Source organism: Psittacula echo (assembly GCF_963264785.1).
Source record: "Psittacula echo genome assembly, chromosome: 11".
NCBI lineage: Eukaryota > Metazoa > Chordata > Aves > Psittaciformes > Psittacidae > Psittacula > Psittacula echo.
The window spans coordinates 19,896,228-19,918,238 of record NC_137746.1 but is presented as its reverse complement, the minus strand read 5'-3'; positions in this window follow the sequence as shown (position 1 = coordinate 19,918,238).

The following is a 22,011-nucleotide window of genomic DNA, read 5'->3' as shown; positions in this document are numbered from 1 at the left end:
AGGAACATACTGCAAATCTATGGTTATCCTGTAATTTCTTTTATAAGTAATTATAACTTTAATTTATAAGTTAGAATTTCACAGCTACGGAGAAAGTATTCCCTGTGTTGCAGGAAAATTCTCCATGAAGGAACAAATGAAGTTACCAGTTTTGATGTAGGTACCTTTTCTTTCCCACAGGAGTCTTTTCCATGGACTTGTAAGTGCTTACTTTGCTGTTAGGTGGAGAGAGAAAAAGAACAGGGTTTGCAAAATGGTTCTTACTTGTTTGGATTTGGTAAGTTTACAACTGCTTTTCTATTTCTCTTGTATGTATGATACGTATCTTCAAAAATGTTTATTACTTTCATTGGAGTAAAAATATATTTTCAGTTTCAGCTAGGACATCACATTTATGCGGAAATGTAATATTACAAATAAAATAGATGAAGAAGGAAGTGTCCAGCCAATGATGTGGGCCAGCTCGGTTCCTCTTTCTGAGCTGTACTTTTATTCTTCACTTATCTTCTTCGGAGGTGAATTCTGATGATTTCTTCTTCAATGCAGGGTACAGACTTTGTAGCTGATGGGTAATTCATACAAGCTCACTAAAATAATTCTAAATGCCAAACATACCTTCCACTCATCTTTGAAAAAGACTTTGAGCACTAATTTTCTCTTAACTGCATCTTGGTATATGTACTAATTATGTCTTTTATGTAGTAATAATATATAGTTACATTGTGTGTACTTACATATCAAGAGTATCATTAATAACCATTCCATCTTAATAAAAAGGAGAAGATGCTATTTGGTAGGTACTGTTCTCCTGCATAATGTGTTTTGAAGAATAAGATAGTAATTATCATGATATATTCAATATGGGACCTAGGATTGTGCTTTGCACATTTTGATTTGAAGATTCAGAAGCCTTTTCTTGAAAGGGCAGCAGGGGACTTCTTCCATGATTACTTTATGAAATGTTGTACGCTGAGAAATTGAGTGTGAATATATATGTGTGCACACACATACACACACAGAGCAGGTAAAATTTTGACTTAAAAAGTATGCTGGCATTATATACCAAATTCATTCTTTTTATGTTTGATTCCATCTCTTCCTTCCTTTCACAGATTTAATGAAATGGGAAACTAATGAAAAATGTTTGCAACCCTGATTATAGAGCACTGAGCAGTACTAGCTCTGAAGACATGCACATACGAATCACAGCTCAAATGTATTTTTGATTGCACATGTGCCTTTATACAGGTTGTGATTTGCGATATCAGGGAGCACCAGAAATCATTTTCAATACGTTCATTATAGTGCACTTCAAATCTGCTGTGGAAAAACAAATGTTCTACTAGCCAGTTGCTCTCACTGTTATTATGAAATACTATAGGAAGTTGCTTTTAATTCATGCCAGTTTTGTGATTTAATTTAAAAGTAATACTGAAGATCTAACTCGCTCCCTTCACTTTAAATGGGTGCTGCTTAAAAGTAGAAAGAATTAAATCATTGGTTGGAGACACAAACGCAGTATAAATAAACCCTGTCATTGCATTTCTGATTATTTCTGATTTAAATAGTTGTTTATTAAATATGAAATGTCAAAATTACCTGATCATTTTTGGTTGCATTATAAACCATTTTACAGTACTAATTCTGCAGCATCTTATCACCTTATTCTCCAGCATCTTATCAGCTAGCTGCAGGATGTTTATTGGTAATACTGCCTTCATGTTAGACAAGCAAACAATAATTTGATTGTTCTGTTTGCTACGTTGTACAGAGCACTAATTTAATTTTTTTCATGTTTTGTGCTGTAACAAAGTCTATTGCTTCTATTTGTTGGTACATTGGAAAGCTTCAACATTATCACATTATTACTGTAGATTTTGTTTTCTTGTTTGTTTGTTTGTGTTAGGTTTTGGGGTTTTTTTTTGTTTTTTCTTTTAACTTCTTCCTTGCAATGTTTGCTATATGAACATTGTGTAAGCCCTATACTCACATACAGGCTAGATCAAGAGTGTGGAATCTGTTACCTGAGCTTGCTGTTCAAGCATTCACCAAGATGGCACCAGGCGCAGAAAGACTGATATAGATGATATGGTTTCCAATACAAGAAAGCAGGCAGAAGTAAATGAAGAGTTGTTAGTCCTGTTGTCATTATTGATTTTGATGGATATGATATTTCTAAATCAAGATAATCATACTTCGACTGTCTTTTAATGTGACAAAGTATATGCGGTATAGATATATTTTAGATATATTTTCACTGCCAGCATAAAAGTACTTGAGTAAACTTTGAGTGTCACGGTTCTGATCTCAGATGACAAAAAAAGAATGTCCTGGTTTAGCAGTAGCAGTCATTTTTTCTACTTCTTAGTAGCTGGTGCAGCACTGTCTTTTTGACTTTTGGCCTGGGAACAGAGCTGATAACACTGATGTTTAGCCTGGCCAAGGACTTTGTGAGTCTCATGCTCTGCCAGGAAGGAGGAGGGGAAGCCGGGAGGAAGCAGGGACAGGACACCTGATCCAAACTAGCCAAAGAGGTATTCCATACCACAGCACGTCATGCCCAGGATGTAGAACTGAGAGTTCCCGGAAGGGCTGGATCACTGCTGGGTGGGCGGAGTTATCGGTCAGCGGGTGGTGAGGTGTTGTATTCTCTTCCCTTGTTATTTCCTTTATCAGTATTATTATTGGTGGTAGCAGTAATGATTTGTGTTATACCTTAGTTACTGGACTGTTCTTATCTTAACCTGTGGGAGTTGCATTCTTTCGATTCTCTTCCCCATCCCTCCAGGAGCAGGGGGAAGAAAAGGTGTGTGGGGGAAGTAGACTGCGTGGTTCTAATTTACGGCCTGGGCTTAAACCACAACAAAGAATTATCCCCAAAACATATTTTCAGTAAATGGGTCAAAAGATAATGAGTTGGATGTCCAATTTAAGTGGAACCAATGTTTTTTAATTACTAAATGTTGTACGGTTTCATAATAAAATAAGCATATTTTTAATGATATCTCAGTTCAGAGGATATTTGAAACTATGAGACTATTTTCCAATCTTAACCATGATCTTAACAGCTTAAGTTCATAGCTGGTTCCATCTTTGGCAGGATATGTCAGACCCTATCTGAGTTGTTGCTGGTACCAAGTTAGGCAGTCTGGTTTGAGTCCATCAAAGCCAAAGAGTAGTTTCTAATTGGTTTTGACAAGTATATTCACTACAGATGTGTATTCATCACCCTAGAAGGAACACAGAATACTGCTGGAAGACAGATGAGTGGAGTATATTGTGATTTTCTACTGTAATTCCTTTTCTACTTTGGGTGCAAAATACAATTTTGAAGGTTATCAATACACAAATGGTGGGGGCCTTATTCTGCACCTGAATGTCTGTACTGAATGCCTTCAAAATAAGAGGCAATGTGACATCTACTTCCAGCTTTGGAAACCCTCCCAGAATGCAAACTGGTGGGCAAAAGGATGAACTATCTGATTTTCTGAGTGTGGCAGGTTATGGTAATGGTGCTTGTCTACTACCTGTTTGTAGTATGGCGGAGGTTTCAGGCCCACCTCATTTCCTAATCTACATACGTTGTGTTGGGCATATACAAGTAGATGCTCCATCTGTAGTCATGTCTATTTGTTTTAGAGAATTCAAGTGGCATTCATTTACAAAAATGAGGAAGGGTTGCCATCTACAATTATTAATTAACACGCACATCTGCCAAGAAGGTGTTTCCATAAGCCTGTCTGAAGTACTTTATTGTTGGTTTTTTTCATTTGAGGGGATCAATGCTAATTTTCAGTGTTTACCAGCAGTCATAGATGACTTGCAGTTAAAAAGCCATCAGTTCTGTCACATTTTTCAGTGAACAGAATCCCTTTCCAGATGGCCCTTCATTTGGATAATGGACAGCCTAAGGGGATAAAAATGTCACCTGTTGTAGCTAGTCAACAATATTAATAAAAACAGGAGAATAGACCATTCATAAAATGGGCAACAGCCCAAAAATAATTTGTGAATTGTATAGTGAATGCTCTTGGTAACAATCTTGCTTTAAAAATTCACAGACATCCTCAGGTCTGGCCTTTATTGCTTTTGCACTAGCTTGCTGTTTAATCATGAATGAATAAAATTTTTCCTAATGTACTTTCTGATGAAAAACAAAATACATGAACAATTACATTGTGATGATGATTGCAAAAAGTCATGACTAAAAGTAGGTAAATAATGGACTTCTTAACTTGGCTCTTACAGAAAATAATTTTGGAAGGTGCTTCAGGTTTAACAGAACATTGAGATTGATTCAGAATACTGGAATTAATTGGTTAATTTTCTTATTATTTTGTCTCTCTTAAAGATATTTTAAAAATTAGAGACAAATGATACGGAAAACATTTACATAAAAATACATATTTTCATATGAAAATTTTAAAAACAACCAAAATTTTAAAGTCTATTATAGAAATAAATATTTTTTTAAGGAAATTCATAGAGTCCCCCTCCCAATCTGGCAAAATTTGATGAATTTCTGAAAATAATGAATTAATCTAATGAATGAAACCTTCTGCAATGTCTTATTATGCTTTTTTTTTTTTCTTTTTTTTTTTTGCCAAAGTAATGTTTTATTTGAAAATCTTTGTCCAGTAATTTGGGCAATCATGGCTCATCACAATGCGAAATACAGAACTTGTTCCCCTGAGTCTGAACAGCTGTGAAAGATGATTTAAAATATGTTTGTGCACTGTGAAATATTAGTTTAAAATGCAATTTGTGTCGAAATAAGGTCAAATAAGTTATGCCTGTGCCATCCACCCTGGAAAGGAGGAGTGGAGATTTCTGAGCACTCTGCTCACTTTCAGCAAGTTTTCCATGAAAGACCCATTCTTTTTCTCACACGTTCTTTTATTTGAGCTTCACATGACAGCAAGAATTACTTTATTTATAATTCATCTCTTCTTTAGAACCTGAAGGCACACATTGGCAAACAACGTGATGTAATCCCAGGAAAATAATGAAGCAACTGCCTTGCAAGGCTCTCACTTTGAAGGAATATACTGGCGCAAATGGAAGGAACTGCGTCCTCTTCATGGTTTTATGTATTTACAATCTCAGAAATACAGATGATGATTCCCTGCCTTCCCATTCAGGGACCTCAGCTTACTCTGCTGCATAGAGATTGCATAAAGGTTTGGTTTTTTTTCATCTGTCAGCAATTAATTCATATTGGGCATAAAGTTTTAGACTAAGGTACTTGACCAGATTATGAGGTAGAAGGAAAGCTCATGTTTTCCTTTAATAATAACAACTCTGATTTCTATTTTATATCCTTCTCAAGAGAAAAAAACCCAAATACTGGTGACTTGCTCTCCACTTATAACTCCCATTGAAGAAACAGATCTTGAATGCATAGCAGATATCATGGAATTTCCCCTGACAAGCACATGATTGATATATTTTTTAAATAAAATCCTTACTCATGCTGTGTCTTTCGAGGGACTCATGCAGGGTTCTGAGCTCCAGCCCTTTAAAGGAGGTAAATTTGATACCCTTAGTATATATATTTATTTTTAAAAAATCATACCAGAGTCTTCTGAAAATGCATAGAAGGTAAACATGTAAGATGATGAAACCCATGGAGTTACGGTGAGCTGTCCTACAGTAACTGAATTAATGTAGTGCATCTATCAGTAATAGTGCCAACACTTGCCAACAGCTTGATGTGTATTCAGTTGTATATATTTTTCAAAGTTAAAGTATTTTAAACTGAACTCATCTTTGCAGGTAGACACATGCTAAACATGTTGGGTAGAGATAACTTTCCAATCATCCGAAGAAGAAACTGTTTTCCCTTGATATTTAATGACCCCTGGTTAATGTAAAAGCACTGTTTATGGGTTTAACCAAGATCAGTAATTAGCTTTTCATAGGTAGGAGGTAGATTGAGTTAATGTAAATGCTGAGTGGTAATGGGAAAAACAGGGTAGAAATCCTTAGAGTGGAAATTGTTTGAAGCAGTGTACTCAGAAAAGGAGAGGAGAAAACCTGTGAGTTCCTGATGGACTTAGAGTCCACTTTGGAGTCACGCAGAAGAATAGCTGCATTGAAACTCTTTTTCTTTTTTCCCTTCTTTTATGGCTACATATTGATTGGAACCTATCAGGGACCATGTTTTATTTTTCTGTCTGTTTTTCCATTTCTTACTGGAGATTAGGCAGTTTATTTTCATGGTAGAACCATTTTTCTTCCAATAGCTGATAAGTTTGAAAATACAAATGTATGTCAGCTTCACAATCGGCCTAAAAAACCTATTAAAACTAAGTACTGTCTTCACAACAACCTGATAATTCCATTCACTTCTTTCCTCCTTCTGCTTGTAGCCAGGCAGGCAGAGGTGGCCATTTCCAAGAGGAATTGCAGCTGGAAAACCTAATCACTTCTTCAGGGTCCCTCTTGCTTTTGATTTATTTGTTCTTCATATGGAGTTCTAACCACCAGTCCTGTACATGACTACTATAGGATCAAAAGAAAAAGATGTTGATTATCTTTTCTTCTTCTTAATCTTGAGCTTCACAGTGGGTAAAACACTGTGTCCATGATAATGAAGGAATACTTTTATTCACTTTTTATGTGAGCAGGATATCTACATACCTACTTTTGTGGTAGTGGATAGTGGTTAGAAAGAGGCTGCTTTTATTTATGGAGTAAATATATAAGAAATTTATTTTAAAATGAGAGAATAACTAAATTTCTACTTGCTATCGATGGAAGTAGCAAATAGGATCTTCAGCTTTAAACTTATTACAAGGAATTTAGCAGGAATATAAATACACAAAATTGTAAGAAAATCACATAGAATACAAACTTCCAGGGAATCTCTTGATACTAATTAAATAAATTACATTTAATAGGGCAATATTTCAGTCAGCCCAGATTTTATTTTTTATTTGCACAATGTATAGAGTGTTTGTCAAAAGAGCAAATACTTTATAAAATATTATACCATGTGAAGTGTCCTCAATCAGATACTATGTTCAGTGCTTTGTTTTTTCCTGTTATTCTGAATATCTTCCTCATCCATGTCTGATTAAAATAATCTCTTGCAGAGTATTACAAGGCTATTTTTCCACTTTCAAGTGCATTTTCTTTCCTAGATCAGAGTACTGTGAAAATAAATAAATTCTATGCACCATCTATACAAGAATGTGATAAATTAAATTTGAGTCTCATTATGTGAATGCCGAAGCACTAGTCATCTTCTTCAAGCTGGGGTTTCACATCGTATGTATTCACAAAGCCAGTCTTATTTCCAAAAACCTATTCTAACATGTACTGTTACTGTATAATACTTAGCAATATTTTAATATTGGGTCAGCAGTGAGAGTCCATAAACCATTTGAAACAGAAACACTGGGTTAAAAATTCTACTGCATTCCACCAGCATTTCCCCCCAGTTTAGGTGTGCATTTGCTGCACAGATGGTGCAGCAGCAATATCAAACGGTGCTGTCAGATCCCTGGTATATGTGGTTCAATGCCATGAGTTCAAGATAAATGAAAGCCTGAGCTTCACATTTTGGAACGTTTTAGGGATTAATTCTACTTTTTATTGATCGATACCTACTGGAAAACTTAAAAAACATCTCTATGAGAATATAATTCTACATCTGTGTTATACTAAATGGTGTCTTAGTTTAATAATTTTTCATTACCATTGACATATCCTTAAATTTATGTGATATCTTTTATCTGAAGAGTCCATCAGCCATTGGGTCTGATTCTGTCAGATGTGAAACCCATAGTTTGTGAGGTCAAAGTCCTCCATTATTTATCTATTTCTGCTATTACAGAGACATGGTTAAGTGCTTGATTTTGTAAGGCCTTGTATAATCTTAAAATCAAATTTTGGGAGATCTTTTCAATTGTCTGTGTGGGGGTTTTTTTTGAATGTTCATGTATGTACTTATTCTGCCTGCACATACATTATAGGTAAATGTTATTTTTTTGGTATAGAGTATGGATTTGGAGAAGGCTGAGGTTCTTAATAACTTCTTAGCCTCCGTCTTCACTGGCAAAGGCTCTGACTGCACAACCCAAGTCTTGGAAGGTGGACGCAGGGACTGTAAGAATGAAGACCCTAGGCCCATTGTAGGACAGGATCTGGTTCGAGACCATCTTAAAAACCTAAATGTACACAAGTCCATGGGACCTGACGAAATCCATCCGCGGGTACTGAAGGAGCTGGCGAATGAAGTTGCTAAGCCACTGTCCATCATATTTGAAAAATCATGGCTGCCAGGTGAAGTTCCCGATGACTGGAAAAAGGGAAATATAACCCCCATTTTCAAGAAGGGGAAAATGGATGACCCGGGGAATTACAGACCAGTCAGTCTCACCTCTGTGCCTGGTAAAATCTTGGAGCAGATTCTCCTGAAAGGCATGCTAAGGCACATGAAAAACAAGGAGGTGCTTGGTGACAGCCAGCATGGCTTCACTAAGGGGAAATCCTGCCTGACCAATTTGATGGCCTTCAATGATGGGGCTAAGGAACTGATGGACAGGGGCAGAGCAGTTGACGTCATCTACCTGGACTCGTGCAAAGCGTTCGACACTGTCCCACACGACATCCTTGTCTTCAATTTATGGAGAGACATCAATTTGACGGATGGACCACTGGGTGGATAAAGAACTGGCTGGATGGCTGCATGCAAAGAGTTGTGGTCAATGGCTCGATGTCCGGCTGGAGACCAGTAACGAGTGGTGTCCCTCAGAGATCGGTGTTGGGACCAGTCTTGTTCAACATTTTTGTCGGTGACATGGACAGTGGGATTGAGTGCACCCTCAGCAAGTTTGCCAATGACACCAAGCTGTGTGGTTCGGTTGATACGCCGGAGGGAAGGGATACCATCCAGAGGGACCTCGACACGCTTGTGAGGTGGGCTGATATCAACCTGATAAAGTTTAACCATGCCAAGTGCAAGGTCCTACACCTGGGTCACGGTAATCCCAGGCACAGCTACAGGTTGGGCAGAGAAGAGATTCAGAGCAGCCCTGCAGAGAAGGACTTGGGGGTGTTGGTCGATGAGAAAATGAACATGAGCCGGCTGCAGTGTGCGCTCGCAGCCCAAAAAGCAACCGTATCCTGGGCTGCATCAAGAGGAGCGTGACCAGCAGGTCAAAGGAGGTGATCCTGACCCTCTACTCTGCTCTCGTGAGACCTCACTTGGAGCATTGTGTGCAGTTCTGGTGTTGTCAACATGAAAAGGACATGGAACTGTTGAAACAAGTCCAGAGGAGGGCCACGAGGATGATCATGGGACTGGAGCACCTCCCGTATGAAGACAGGCTGCTAAAGTTGGGGCTGTTCAGCCTGGAGAAGAGAAGGCTGCGTGGAGACCTCATAGCAGCCTTCCAGTACCTGAAGGGGCCTACAAGGATGCTGGGGATGGACTATTCATCAGGGACTGTAGTGACAGGACAAGGGGTAACAGGTTAAAACTTAAACAGGGGAAGTTTAGATTGGATCTAAGGAAGAAATTCTTTACTGTGAGGGTGGTGAGGCACTGGAATGGGTTGCCCAGGGAGGTTGTGAATGCTCCATTCCTGGCAGTGTTCAAGGCCAGGTTGGATGAGGCCTTGGGTGACATGGTTAGTGTGAGGTGTCCCTGCCCATGGCAGGGGGGTTGGAACTAGATGATCTTAAGGTCCTTTCCAACCCTAACTATTCTATGATTCTATGTTGCACTGAGACTAATACAGACACAGTGAATGACTTTTTTCCAGAGAAGTGATATATAAAAGCTATCTGAGATTTTCTTGCAGGATAAAATGGGGCTGGGGGCCTCCTCATGCATCTGCCCAGCCTCTACTGGAATTATTATTGTACTGTCTGGTCAGTGCTGTTATTATATTTGTGTTACAGTAGTTTCTAAAAGCATGCCTGCACATTCATAGTGAGGGACTCTTACCTTACAAAACCTCAAAGTTAAAAGGGCAAAGAAAAAAGTTGCTTTCTTTGCTGTACAAGTAAGGAACTGAGTTGCAAAAAAAGAGATATTTTGTCCAAGTTATACAATGAGCCTGCAGCTAGTCTAACTAGTGACTCCTTATCTGCAAAGTACAGTCCCTTAATCAGTTTTTCTCTGCTACTCTTGATGAGCAGATGATGATACATATATGCATATTGTATATGTATATACAAATATTTGGTTTGTGCGGTCACCCTGCTGGTGTGAAAGACTAGTATCAAATGATGATGAAAGTAAGGCAACCAAAGATGAGATTAGCAATAGGTCATCTCAACACTCCTGTTTCTTTATAAACCTGCATTTAGCTTTTATCACAAAATGAAGCACCTGAATACAACACATTATATGAGGTGATGTCAAATCACATGACAGATTCAAAACAAAAGTTTGGCTAGTGCTATATGCAGGGAATTGTGAAATACCCTTCTGGTGCTCAGCAAGTGGCTACAAGAATATAAACTGTACTTAGTGTGTGTTGTGGGTTCAGTAGTATTTTGCTAGAAGGGAAAGTCAGATTTTGCAAGGTTTTCAGGGAAGAGGTGATCTTGCAGTATTTCCTACATAATGTAGTATAATACCACATATGCCTGTAATGTGCCTCAGTTGATTACTGGAGAGATAGTGCTCAGCATGCCAGAACAGCATAACAACAGAGCAGCAAAGTTAAAAATAAAACAGAAGGTGGTGGATGAAATATATTGACTTTGCAGCAGTTCCACTGGATCAGTGCTGGACTTGGTCTGAGTTGTGGCACAGGGCTTTTCTCAAGCAATCACTCCATTAAATTAAGATCATTGATCTGAAGATGCTACATGAAGCTGAATGGGTATGAAATACTTTATTGCATGTCACTTGCTCTCTTCTTTGTCCTGTATAGAAGAATTTAACATGTGCTTAGTCTGCTGTGAAATAGGGCTAGGCTCAAAGAAAGTGCACAACTTAAGACTAAAACCCAAAATTCTTGTGCAGTAGTTTTCAGCCAGTGAGGAACAAAATGCTCTTTAGCTTAACTAATTTAGTTCTGGTTTTATCCCATAAAATCAGTTGGGATTATACATTAAACATTTTACAGCTGGTTTTATAGCAGTTTTAATTTGGATTACATTTGATCAAATGTCACTTTTATGTCATACAATAAGTTAATTTTCATCTTGGAAGAAAGAAAAGGCACAAACTTGTGCCTGTTTGCCAGCAGTTTTGTGGTGCTGACAGATGATGGTGTATGACTTGTTTCTGGGATGGTGGTTTTATCACTCCTCTGTCAGACGTTTCTTCTCCAGTGCAGGGAACTCTCAGCTGTCCTGTAGCAGCTACAAGGTATCTTTAGATGCTAATCTGATCCAAAAGCAAAACTCTTGATGTATGGTACCTTTAAACAGCTACAAATCAGCCACATGAGGTACATCAGAGAGGGGCCAGGTAGGCAATTGGGGGTCAGAAGTGTTACGTCTTTTTCAAGCTAAGCTATTCTATCTTTCATTTAAAGCAAGGAGATAAATTAGCTATTAAAAGATCAACATGAATGTGGAATCCTTAAAATGGCATATCCAGAGTGGCAGTCAGCTACTCTACACTTCATGTTCTCATAGACCTTTCCCTGCACATCATATAGCTAGCAGTTTCGAAGTGAACACGAAATCCATTGTGCATATGACAATGATGCTTCATACAGGCATGAGAGAAAATAAAATGATAATTTGTGCATGAGCTCACAGTTATGCATAATGCTTATTTTAATCCAGATATCAACAATGTTTTCATATCTGAACTCCTTTTCTCTTTTATTCAAATTGGCTTTAGTGGAACAAAACGATTATGAAGCCCATTAATCTTAATTTTTCACACTGAGATTCATTTTACAGAACTGGAAGCTACAGAAATGGTACCATCCACCACTTTCTCTGTCATGAGGATATCTAAATGTAATGCAGATTGAAAATTAAACACAAGAGACAAGATGATAGCACTTCTAATAGCCTAGTAATTTCTAAATAAGTAGACTTAGATTGATGAAAGTTTTCCCAATAACACAATATAGCAATATTTGTATAAAAGTCTCATGTTGATAAGGATTTTCTAAAGCTTTAAATTTATTCCTCCAATCTATTTAAATATATGTGAAGTAGAACTACACTTATTCTACTGTCTTTTCTTCAGCCACTAACAGGAAGTTGTGAACTGTGGCAGATTTGGATGGTGGTATTTCAAAGCTCCTTTGTATAGTTGTATCAAAAGGGCAAGATAATCAAGAGCTTGGTGAAGTATGTTAAATAAATATTCCCTTTCCTTAACTCAACATGTAACCTCTGCAAAGTCCGTACTTCTGTCCAGTAATTTAACATTAAATGCTGTGATATTTTAAGAAGATTTTGTAGAGTTTTACTTAGTTGATATCAATTATTATCTTAGAATATAACAAACAACAGAAAAAGTTATTTCCAATAACATTTTGACAGGAGAAGAAAAGGAATAATTTTCTGCTACTGAAAGGTTTGTGTTTTGCAGTGGGTGTAAAATAGCAGCATAGGTTTCAAAAAATTGTTGGTTCAGAGGTAACTTGTATACTTTCCTGTAATTCAATGAGTATTACTTTGCATCTTTTAAGTTGTTTTTGTAATGTAATGTTTCCATATTCCCCCAAAATAAAAATACAGCCCTCCCCATTTTGCTTGCTTTTATTTAAAGTCAGGTCAGGTAATCTAAACCCATTAATTTCATCAGCTATTGGAGGAAAACTTGTCCAAAGTACATTAAAATCTCGCATTTTCACAGCTGAGTTCAGCAACCTTGTTACAAAACTTTTAGGATATTCAGGTAATTTTTAGAAGTGTTAATTTTTTATAAACTTTAGAGGATGTATTATGGACTTTTCACACACATTTATAATCTGTTAACAATTACTGGGTATGTTCAATAAGAGCCTTGTATCTTTTGCTTTGATCAGGAAAGCATTCATACACTTAACTCATGTAAGTGCCCGTGAAACCTTAGGATATGTCAGCAGCTTTTCAAATTGACTCTGCTGCTGGATGATAGCAAAGGTGGATTGGAAACATGTTTGAGTGCTTCTGTTCCTTACTTTCAGAGAGATCCCAGAGGAAGGTGCTGGGTAATTGCTCATTCACTCTGAGACCTCTCTCTTCATTATAAAATAAATAAATGAATAGAAGTGAAAGAGGAAAATGCACCATTTGCTAAGTAGTCCAGACGTTACTTCATAATTGTTCAGCAGAGAAGAGGTGGGGGAAAATCCAGTGCTCTAAACCATGAAGACACAGGAGAAAAAATTAAGGAAGCTTCTGTACCTGCACTGTAGACAACTCTGTGCTGCATCTACTTTCTACCTACTAGGTAAGGATATTCCCCTCTGTAAAGCCATTTCATTAATCAATATTAGACTAGAATAAAGAAAAAGAGCTGGAACAGAATGGGCCATTTTCTAAATTATGAACTCTTACAGTTCTCCTTTTGTAAATTAATACATGTGAGAGGTTTTTGTAATATGCCTCTTTTATTGCGACAGAGATTTAAGAATTGTTTAAAAGCCAGTTAAGGTAGACATACTACCTGGTAATTTTATTCTACCATTTATATTTCTTGTTTTGTTTAGAATACCCCAGTAAAGTATGATAGAACAGTGAGGACTAGTATCTGTCTGACATGTTCTGTCATAGGATGTTGTGGTCATTTAAATCTGAAATGGCAACTGTCAGAAGCAAGGCTGCCCATGCAATGAAAGTCCAGGCAGCAGCAGAGGAGGAGGCTGAGGCAGAACTGATGCACTGCTTGGTGTCTAGGAAAGGAAAAATACGGGGTACTACTTCTAACGCTTAAGACTGTGTCAGGTGCCTTGTTATGCAGTAGATGTGGCAGGGTGGCTTGGGGATCTCCTATCAAGTCAACCAGGACAAGTTTTGGAAGAGAGAGAATAGCTTATAATTTGCTGACTTCCTAATAAAAAGGAGATGTGAAAGAGAAAAGCAATTGTCTGCTGGAATGTCTGATTTAGGAACAGACATCAGAACGCTACAGGTGCACAACAGCATAGAAAAAAACGTCATGTTCACAGTGTTGCCTGACAGCAGAAACAAGGGTATTGAACTGAGGATTTTGTAGTGGACAAGGCTGAATGGAAGCAGTTGAGAAGCCAACTAAATAAACGCACTCAGAGCTACAGCCTGCTTCATGACACAGACACATTGCCTCACTATTCGTTTGGATTAGAGCAATTGAGTTGAATTCAATTTGAGGTCTATTTTGTTTGAAGCACCTTAAGTGTTTTAGTATTTTAAAATTTTATTTCCCTGTTTTCTTATTATAACATTTACTAATACAAGATTTTTAACTTGAAAATATAGGCAAAGAATCCTGTGTTTTTTCTCAATGTTATATTAGGCAGCATGCTGATCAGTCACATTTCCCTGACAAGCTGTCTCCTGACATTGTGCAGACGGCACTAGTGTTCTGTGCTGATCTAGGCATCTAATGTTACCTGGAGATTAAAGCTGAAACAAATCAACAAAAGTCTGCTCAGAAACAAGAATGCTTCTGGATTTGCAGGGTTCATGGAATAATATATCAGTATCAGGATGGCATTGGATAAAAGGGAGATTCAAGGTAATTCACTGAGGGTTTGGAACAAACAATAACAGGACATTCAGTTAAAACACCCATGCTTTTCAGACACCCCTCCAGCACCTTTTTACTTTTTTATTTTTTCTAACAAGAATCCAGAGAATACCAATACAACCAATAATATGTGATACTCTGAGGAAAAACATTTGGAGTCACAATAAACTTTTTTGGAACAAACTTGGTACAAAAATAAGCCTTGCTGTTTGAAGCAGGTTCTGCATAAAGCAGTAACTATTTGGCAGTTTCCTCTCACAAATTCTACTGTCTCTGATACCTCTAATTGGAACATGGAAATTAAAATAAAAACAAAACCAGTATAGTCATATACCATAGAGGAGGCAAAATTACAAAGAGCTGCAAAGATTTAGGATGTTACTGTCTTGTACATGGAGGTTACCAGTTCTGATAGGAAGTGTCAGAACTCCTTAGCTGCTTCAGTTCAGTCAATCATTGAAGCTTCATGACTCGATACGGTGTTTTGACAGTGTTGCGATATAGATGGAATCTTCTGACGTTTTGAGTAGGACAGGATGAAGGTCTTTGCTCATGCTTGCGCACTGCAGGAAGTCTTCCCAAGTTTCACATTTAACATCCTATTTTATGCAGAATGCCTTCAAATTCTGATCATAGGAAATAGAGCAAAATCTTTAAAGGGATGTTCCTTAAAAAAATATACACATGTATACAATGTGCCTTATTTTTTCTTACTTCTATGAGAACTGAGCTGAACTTGAGTATAATAAATGTGTACAACCAGAAGGCTACTGATTTGGGAGATTTTTTGTCGCCATCACAGGAAGGGAAAAATTGGGAAGATTATCCCACAAACTGACATGTGGATGACCTTTTGCTGAAGTCCAAGAAAGCAAAGATATGGCTATCATCATATACTAGCTTTTTAGTATTGTATGATGCAGGATACTTCAAAACCCCTATACTTAAAAGGGATTTAAATGCTTATAGTTGCATCTATAAAGTTTTATTCTAACTACACAAGGTAAGGCTGTGGATACAGAATAGGAAACCAAAGTTATATATAGAAACTTGGAGCAAGTCACATTGTGGTAGACCAAATGTTGCATTTTAATGTCTTGGAAATGAAAAAGCTGTGCCCTGAAAGACAGGTGTCTGAAACCATCACAGATGCACTTGGAATCATCAGGATAAAGCTGCTGATTTTAGAAAATTTTAAAGTTCACTGACCTGTGTATTAACCTGTTTATGTATCTGTGTCTGAAGAAGCCAATCACAAATACTGTGTTACTATACAAATGCTATGAGTATGGTTACATTGAATAAAAAAGTGTTTCTAAATTAGTTGCCAGTAGCCACATATATCTCAAAAGGAGTCATATTGTTTCAAGCTTCCACGAACTAATGTGGGTTGTAGGAAGACGTTCTGCCCAGAATTGAAGAAGCATCCTGAGATAGGAAAAACCCTAACAAATCCAAGCTGATCCAAATTCTATGGATTTGGAAATATCAGACCCGCTCACCTCTTATGATTGTTTTCTGAGTAACAACTTCAGTTTATGTACTGAAAGATCTATATGTCATCTTGATTTGGGTGGAGGAAATATAATCTCTGACAGAGGTGAATATTTTTTAAAGAAATTTGTATTATCTGATTTCCAGGGAGAAACTGAGCAAGTATAAGTGTTAAGCTGGATACAATAAAGAAACAATAATGAATATTTCTCATTTGTTTTTGCTAGTAATATTCACTAATGCATATTTTAAAATACAGTATCTTACATAAAATTATACTACTCTATGGGGACTATACTCTTGATAGAAATATGATGTTCAGAACATAGCTATATATCTATCACCACATATCTATATCTCAAGCACCACATTATGGCAGTGCTCACTTATTTCACCTTAAAATACCCAAACTACTATTAACTGTATTACATCCAGTCTGGTAACAACCCTAAAGCATTATTAGTGCCCAACAATGTGAAGTCAAGTGCTTATAAAAATGTCCTCTTAAGCAAAGTACAAAGAAAACAACATCCTAAGAGTTACTTCTGATGGAGTACAGGACATTAAAATGCTACTGGATGATATCCCAGCTTGGGTTTAAAGAATTAATGAAGAACAAATGTTTTAACTGACATGTAAGCATGAAATTCTCTCTGTGGGTTGACCTTCATTCTTCTGCAGTTTGTTAATGAGGATTTTCTTTGTTATCTTTCTTGCCAAAAAACCTCAGGGCCTTGTATCATTATTGAATGAACACAATGTCACCTCAGCTGGCAGAAATGTTTTGTCTTTTGTCAGGAAAAGAAGTTTCCTCATGTCAGCTGGTGAAAACACAACATGGCAACAAGCAATTGAGACCAGACATTTCAATTCAGCTAACTTAGCCCAGTGGAGATGTTTAACCTGCTGTAGTTGTTTTGATCAGAATATTTAGGCTTCATTATTGTCTGGCTCTTGCATCTACTTCTGAAGTTTGCAACTTATTGTTATAAATTAACGATAAACAAAAGCATTTTATCTGGAGAGCTGCTCTCTCTATTCCCCTTTCAACAGTTAATTACCATTTGTTGCAGAACAGTGTATTTTTTGAAATGAACACTTAACAGCTGCTTTATATCCGATTCAAAATGACAAGTGTATTGTTAAATATCAGCAGATCTTGCAAGGTGGGGATCACATCTGCTTATAAAACTGGAGCTGTGAATTTGAGATTCTGTGAGCTGTGTTGTATTATGCAGAGCTGCATAAGGTATAGAATAATTGCAAGTTTTATTCAACATGCCCCTATTATTTCGGGTGCCCCCAATACTCATATGGCTTTCCCATTGTTCAGGACACCTATGATCATTGTACACAGCGGCAAAGCCAAAATAATAATAAAAACCAAGAGTGAGTCTTCTGTTTGTACTTAAAGGTGGCACAGGGTGAATGTACACATATAGCGGAGAGAACGGATTTATAGAAAACAGTGTTAAGAAAAGTTATTATGTAATTATTCACAAAGATGTATTATATACAACACAGTTGATACTAGACCTTATCATGGACATACAGAAGAGCGCTGCTAAATGAAGTAGTAGGTGAGCAGATAGGTGTGCAGTGGTAACAAAGTTTTACAAATGAAAAGGCAAATACCTTTTTTACATTCTTTTTGGCTACTAGGGAAAAGATCTGTTCCTTTTTTTCCTTTCCCCCAAAATAACTCCAGTCAAATATGAAGATTATAGGATCATAGAATGGTTTGGGCTGGAAGGGACCTTAAAGCTCATCCAGCTCCAACCCCTGCCACAGGCAGGGACACCTTCCACTAGAGCAGGTTGCTCCAACCCATGTGTCCAACCTGGCCTTGAGCACTGCCAGGGATGGGGCAGCCACAGCTTCTCTGGGCACCCTGTGCCAGTGCCTCAGCACCCTCACAGGGAAGAGCTTCTGCCTAAGAGCTCACCTCAGTCTCCCCTCTGGCAGGTTAAAGCCATTCCCCTTGGCCTGTCCCTACAGGCCCTTGTCCAAAGCCCCTCTCCAGGTTTCCTGCAGCCCCTTTAGGCACTGGAGCTGCTCTAAGGTCTCCCCTTCAGGAGCCTTCTCTTCTCCAGGCTGACCCAGCCCAGCTCTCTCAGCCTGGCTCCAGAGCAGAGCTGCTCCAGCCCTTGCAGCATCTCCATGGCCTCCTCTGGCCTCACTGCAGCAGCTCCAAGTCCCTCTTGTGCTGTTGCCCCAGAGCTGGGTCAGGACTGCAGAGGGGGTCTCACAAGAGCAGAGAAGAGGGGGAGAATCCTCTCTTCAGCCTGCTGCTCACACTTCTATTGAAGCAGCCCAGGACATAGTTGGCTTTCTAGGCTGCAACCACACACTGAGAGAAACACCCCCAAGTTTTTCTCCTCAGCGCTGCTCTCAATCCATTCTCTACCCAGCCTGTAGTTGCACTTGGGGTCACACTTAAAACCTCAAGCATGTGGAACTACTGCTGTGCTAGAGATGAGACTGGAAGAGAGATATTTCTCTGTACTGGGGAAGCCGTTTGGGTGGGAGTAAAACTGACCTGCTCAAGACCACGTAAATTGGATTGTAATTCCTAGTTCTGTGCTGAATGGTTAAATGCTTTGTATGCACTGAAAAGCTATAGGGTGGTATAAATAACATTTCTGACTTATTCTTTTTTCTCATCTCACAGAACCATATTCAGATTTTAAAAAGTCATACTGGGATCAGTCTGATATCTTTCAAAGCTTTCTGTGGAAACTGAGATCCATCCTAGAAAAGGAAGAAATCCAGTGATCAGACCTTCCTTTGGAAAGTGAAAAGCACAGACAGGAATTTTTAATCCAGTTAACATTTGTCTATTTTCTACTCAGAGGTGTCTCCTTTTACTCTAGGATTTTCTTCAGAACTGACTTCTACTGCTTTTTGTTTCAGAAGTGTGGGTGAGGTAGGGTGTTTTAAATAAATTGTTTGTCATAAATCCATGTTTTTCAACTAAAAGGAAAAAAAAGGTGGTCGACAAGTTCAGATCACTCTAATTCAGCTAAATCTTTGTGTGACATAATGGTGATTTTGCATTTAAACAAGGTTGCCTATGCTAATAATGTGAAGAGCTATACTCTGTTATAGTTCAGGTAATGAGCAACAGCAAATGAGACCTGAAATGCTTTGGTGTATTCAGAGGTTTTGCTATGTTGCACTTTGCTTTATAGCAATTTTCCTCCTTTTTTTTTTTTTTTTTTTTTTTTTTTGAAGTAAGAGTAATAGATACATATCATTGTGAATCCCATTTGTTATTAATATATAGTGGAAAGGAATGACATTTTTGAGGTTTGTTATCCTAATATTCAGCTTCTCTTCAATCTCATAAACTGCATTTTGAGCTGACAGGCACATACGTTTTGTTAAAGTCATTAGAATAATGCTGTATTAAAAACGACTCTAAAGTAAGTACAACTGTGTTACCTTCTGGTTATTAGGATTCATATGTCTAATATACATTCATTTTGGAGTCCCTTAGGGGACAGCCTTGTTATTAATACAGCATAGAACAACTGAGTGAGCATATGGCTTATTAAGACATGCTTATATTAATTATATGTGGATACTATTCGAAAGGGTGACCGGACTGAGAGACCCTTCGTGATCACTACTTTGAATCTCAGAGCTCAGTAGGATTATTCTTGATCCAACCTATTTGAATTTGAAAGGAAAAATGATTATATTTGTGTGCAAGCTGGAAATTAATAAAAATTTTAAAATCTATGTCCTGAGTTCAGCAGTAGCAGTCATTTTTCTCCTTCTTAGTAGCTGGTGCAGCGCTGTGTTTTTGACTTTTAGCCTGGGAACAGCACTGATAACACCAAAGTTTTTAGTTACTACTCAAATGTTTAGTCTGACCAAGGACTTTCTAAGTCTCATGCTCTGCCAGGGAGGTGGGGAAGCTGGGAGGAAGCAGAGACAGGACACCTGACCCAAATTAGCCAAAGAGGCATTCCATACCACAGCACGTCATGCCCAGGAGGTAGAACTGGGGGCAGTTACCACTTTGGAAGCATTGGAGATGGAAGGCAGCTGTATGGAGTCCCCAATGACAAGTTGCAGAAACTGCTCAAGGGGAGGGTGAATTATTTTGAGCCTCGTGGGCCTATGACACTTCAGACCATCAGGGCAGAGATGCAACATAGAGATGGACTCATGATTGAGGGGTGGACTTCACAATGGACACTATTGCCCAGGTTATTCACAAGTGTGAACACTGCACACAGCCTCTCCTGCTCTGAAAGACTGTTCCAAGAGATGGAGCCCGACATCCTGGACCGAATGGGCTCAGCAGCTTTATAGGGATTGGTCCATGCATTAAGGAATGATTTCTCTCTCTCTTTCTCTGTGTGGATGTATATAAATGTATATATATAATAGTGATGGTATATTAAAAACGTGGGATCTGAGCATGACATGAATGGAATGGAATAAGGGGTGGATACTGTCCTGGGTTCAGCAGTAACAGTAATTTTTTTTCTTCTTAGTAGCTGGTGCAGTGCTGTGTTTTTGATTTTCAGCCTGGGAATAGCGCTGATAACACTGATGTTTTCAGTTGCTGCTCAAATGTTTAATCTGACCAAGGACTTTGTGAGTCTCATGCTCTGCCAGTGAGGAGGGGAAGCTGGGAGGAAGCAGAGACAGGACACCTGACCCAAACTAGCCAAAGTGGTATTCCATACCACAGCACATCATGCCCAGGAGGTAGAACTGGGGGCAGTTACCCGGAAGGGCTAGATAACTGCTCGGTAGGGCTGGGTATCAACGGGTGATATTGTATTCTCTTCCCTTGCTATTTCCCTTATCATTAGTATTATTGGTGGTAGCAGTACTGATTTGTGTTATAACTTAGTTACTGGACTGCTCTTATCTCAACCCATGGGAGTTACATTCTTTTGATTCTCCTCCCCGTCCCTCCGGGACCGGGGTTGGGGAGGAAGGGGCGGAGTGAACCAGCAGGCTGCATGGGTCTGAGTTACTGACTGCACTTAAACCAAAACAATCTAGTATTATGAAAACTCAATCTCTTGATGAATATGGAAAACAGAAGGAAATGTTGCAGGCATGTTGAAATTGCATATGGGAAGGTCTAGAGTTTATGTATTTCTGCAATGTCTTATGCAGCAATTTGATCCATAATGGGTCCTTACATAATGTGTGTAATAAAGCAGAATAATCTAACAGATGCAGTTCAGAATCAAAATCAGTTGCAATCCTGTCTTTATGGCTTCCATCCATATACTGCTCAACTGATGTGCTTTTTGGACATTGCAATTCCTGCTCTATTGCTTACTACCAGTTAAGCTCTATGATGACCTTTTAAGGTTATTTTTCAATTCAGGAGATGATGCAGTACATGCTGTGTCTTGCAGTGTACCATTGCATCTTTTACTGGAGTGCCAGGCAGAAGTTTATATGAGCCTGAAAGTAAAACTGCATAGATTAAAGCTTTGAGAAAGCCCAGTGTGGAAGAAGCTGAGGACTATCCAGTTTTTTGTTTCTTCCTCTCACTTTGAAGCTCCTCTGATCCCAGAAAAGGTGCAATCAGCACCTAATGCCTAGAGTAGCACATGCCATGCTTGCTTTGCTTGACTTATGACAAGTTTCAGACTTTCTTTGATACTGCTGAAACAAATAGGCTGCACTTGACTTTTTCTATCATTTGGCTCCTAAGCTAGTCCCTAGTTTGTTGCATAGTACACAACTTCAGTAAAAAAGAATGGCACTGAGAAGATTGTTTCATGAATGTTCTAATTGCTCTGCAGATACAAAGAGAATGACATGTTTGATACTTTCTTGTGTTAGCAGAATCTGAAAATCCTGAGTAATGCCCCAGAACCATGTAAGTA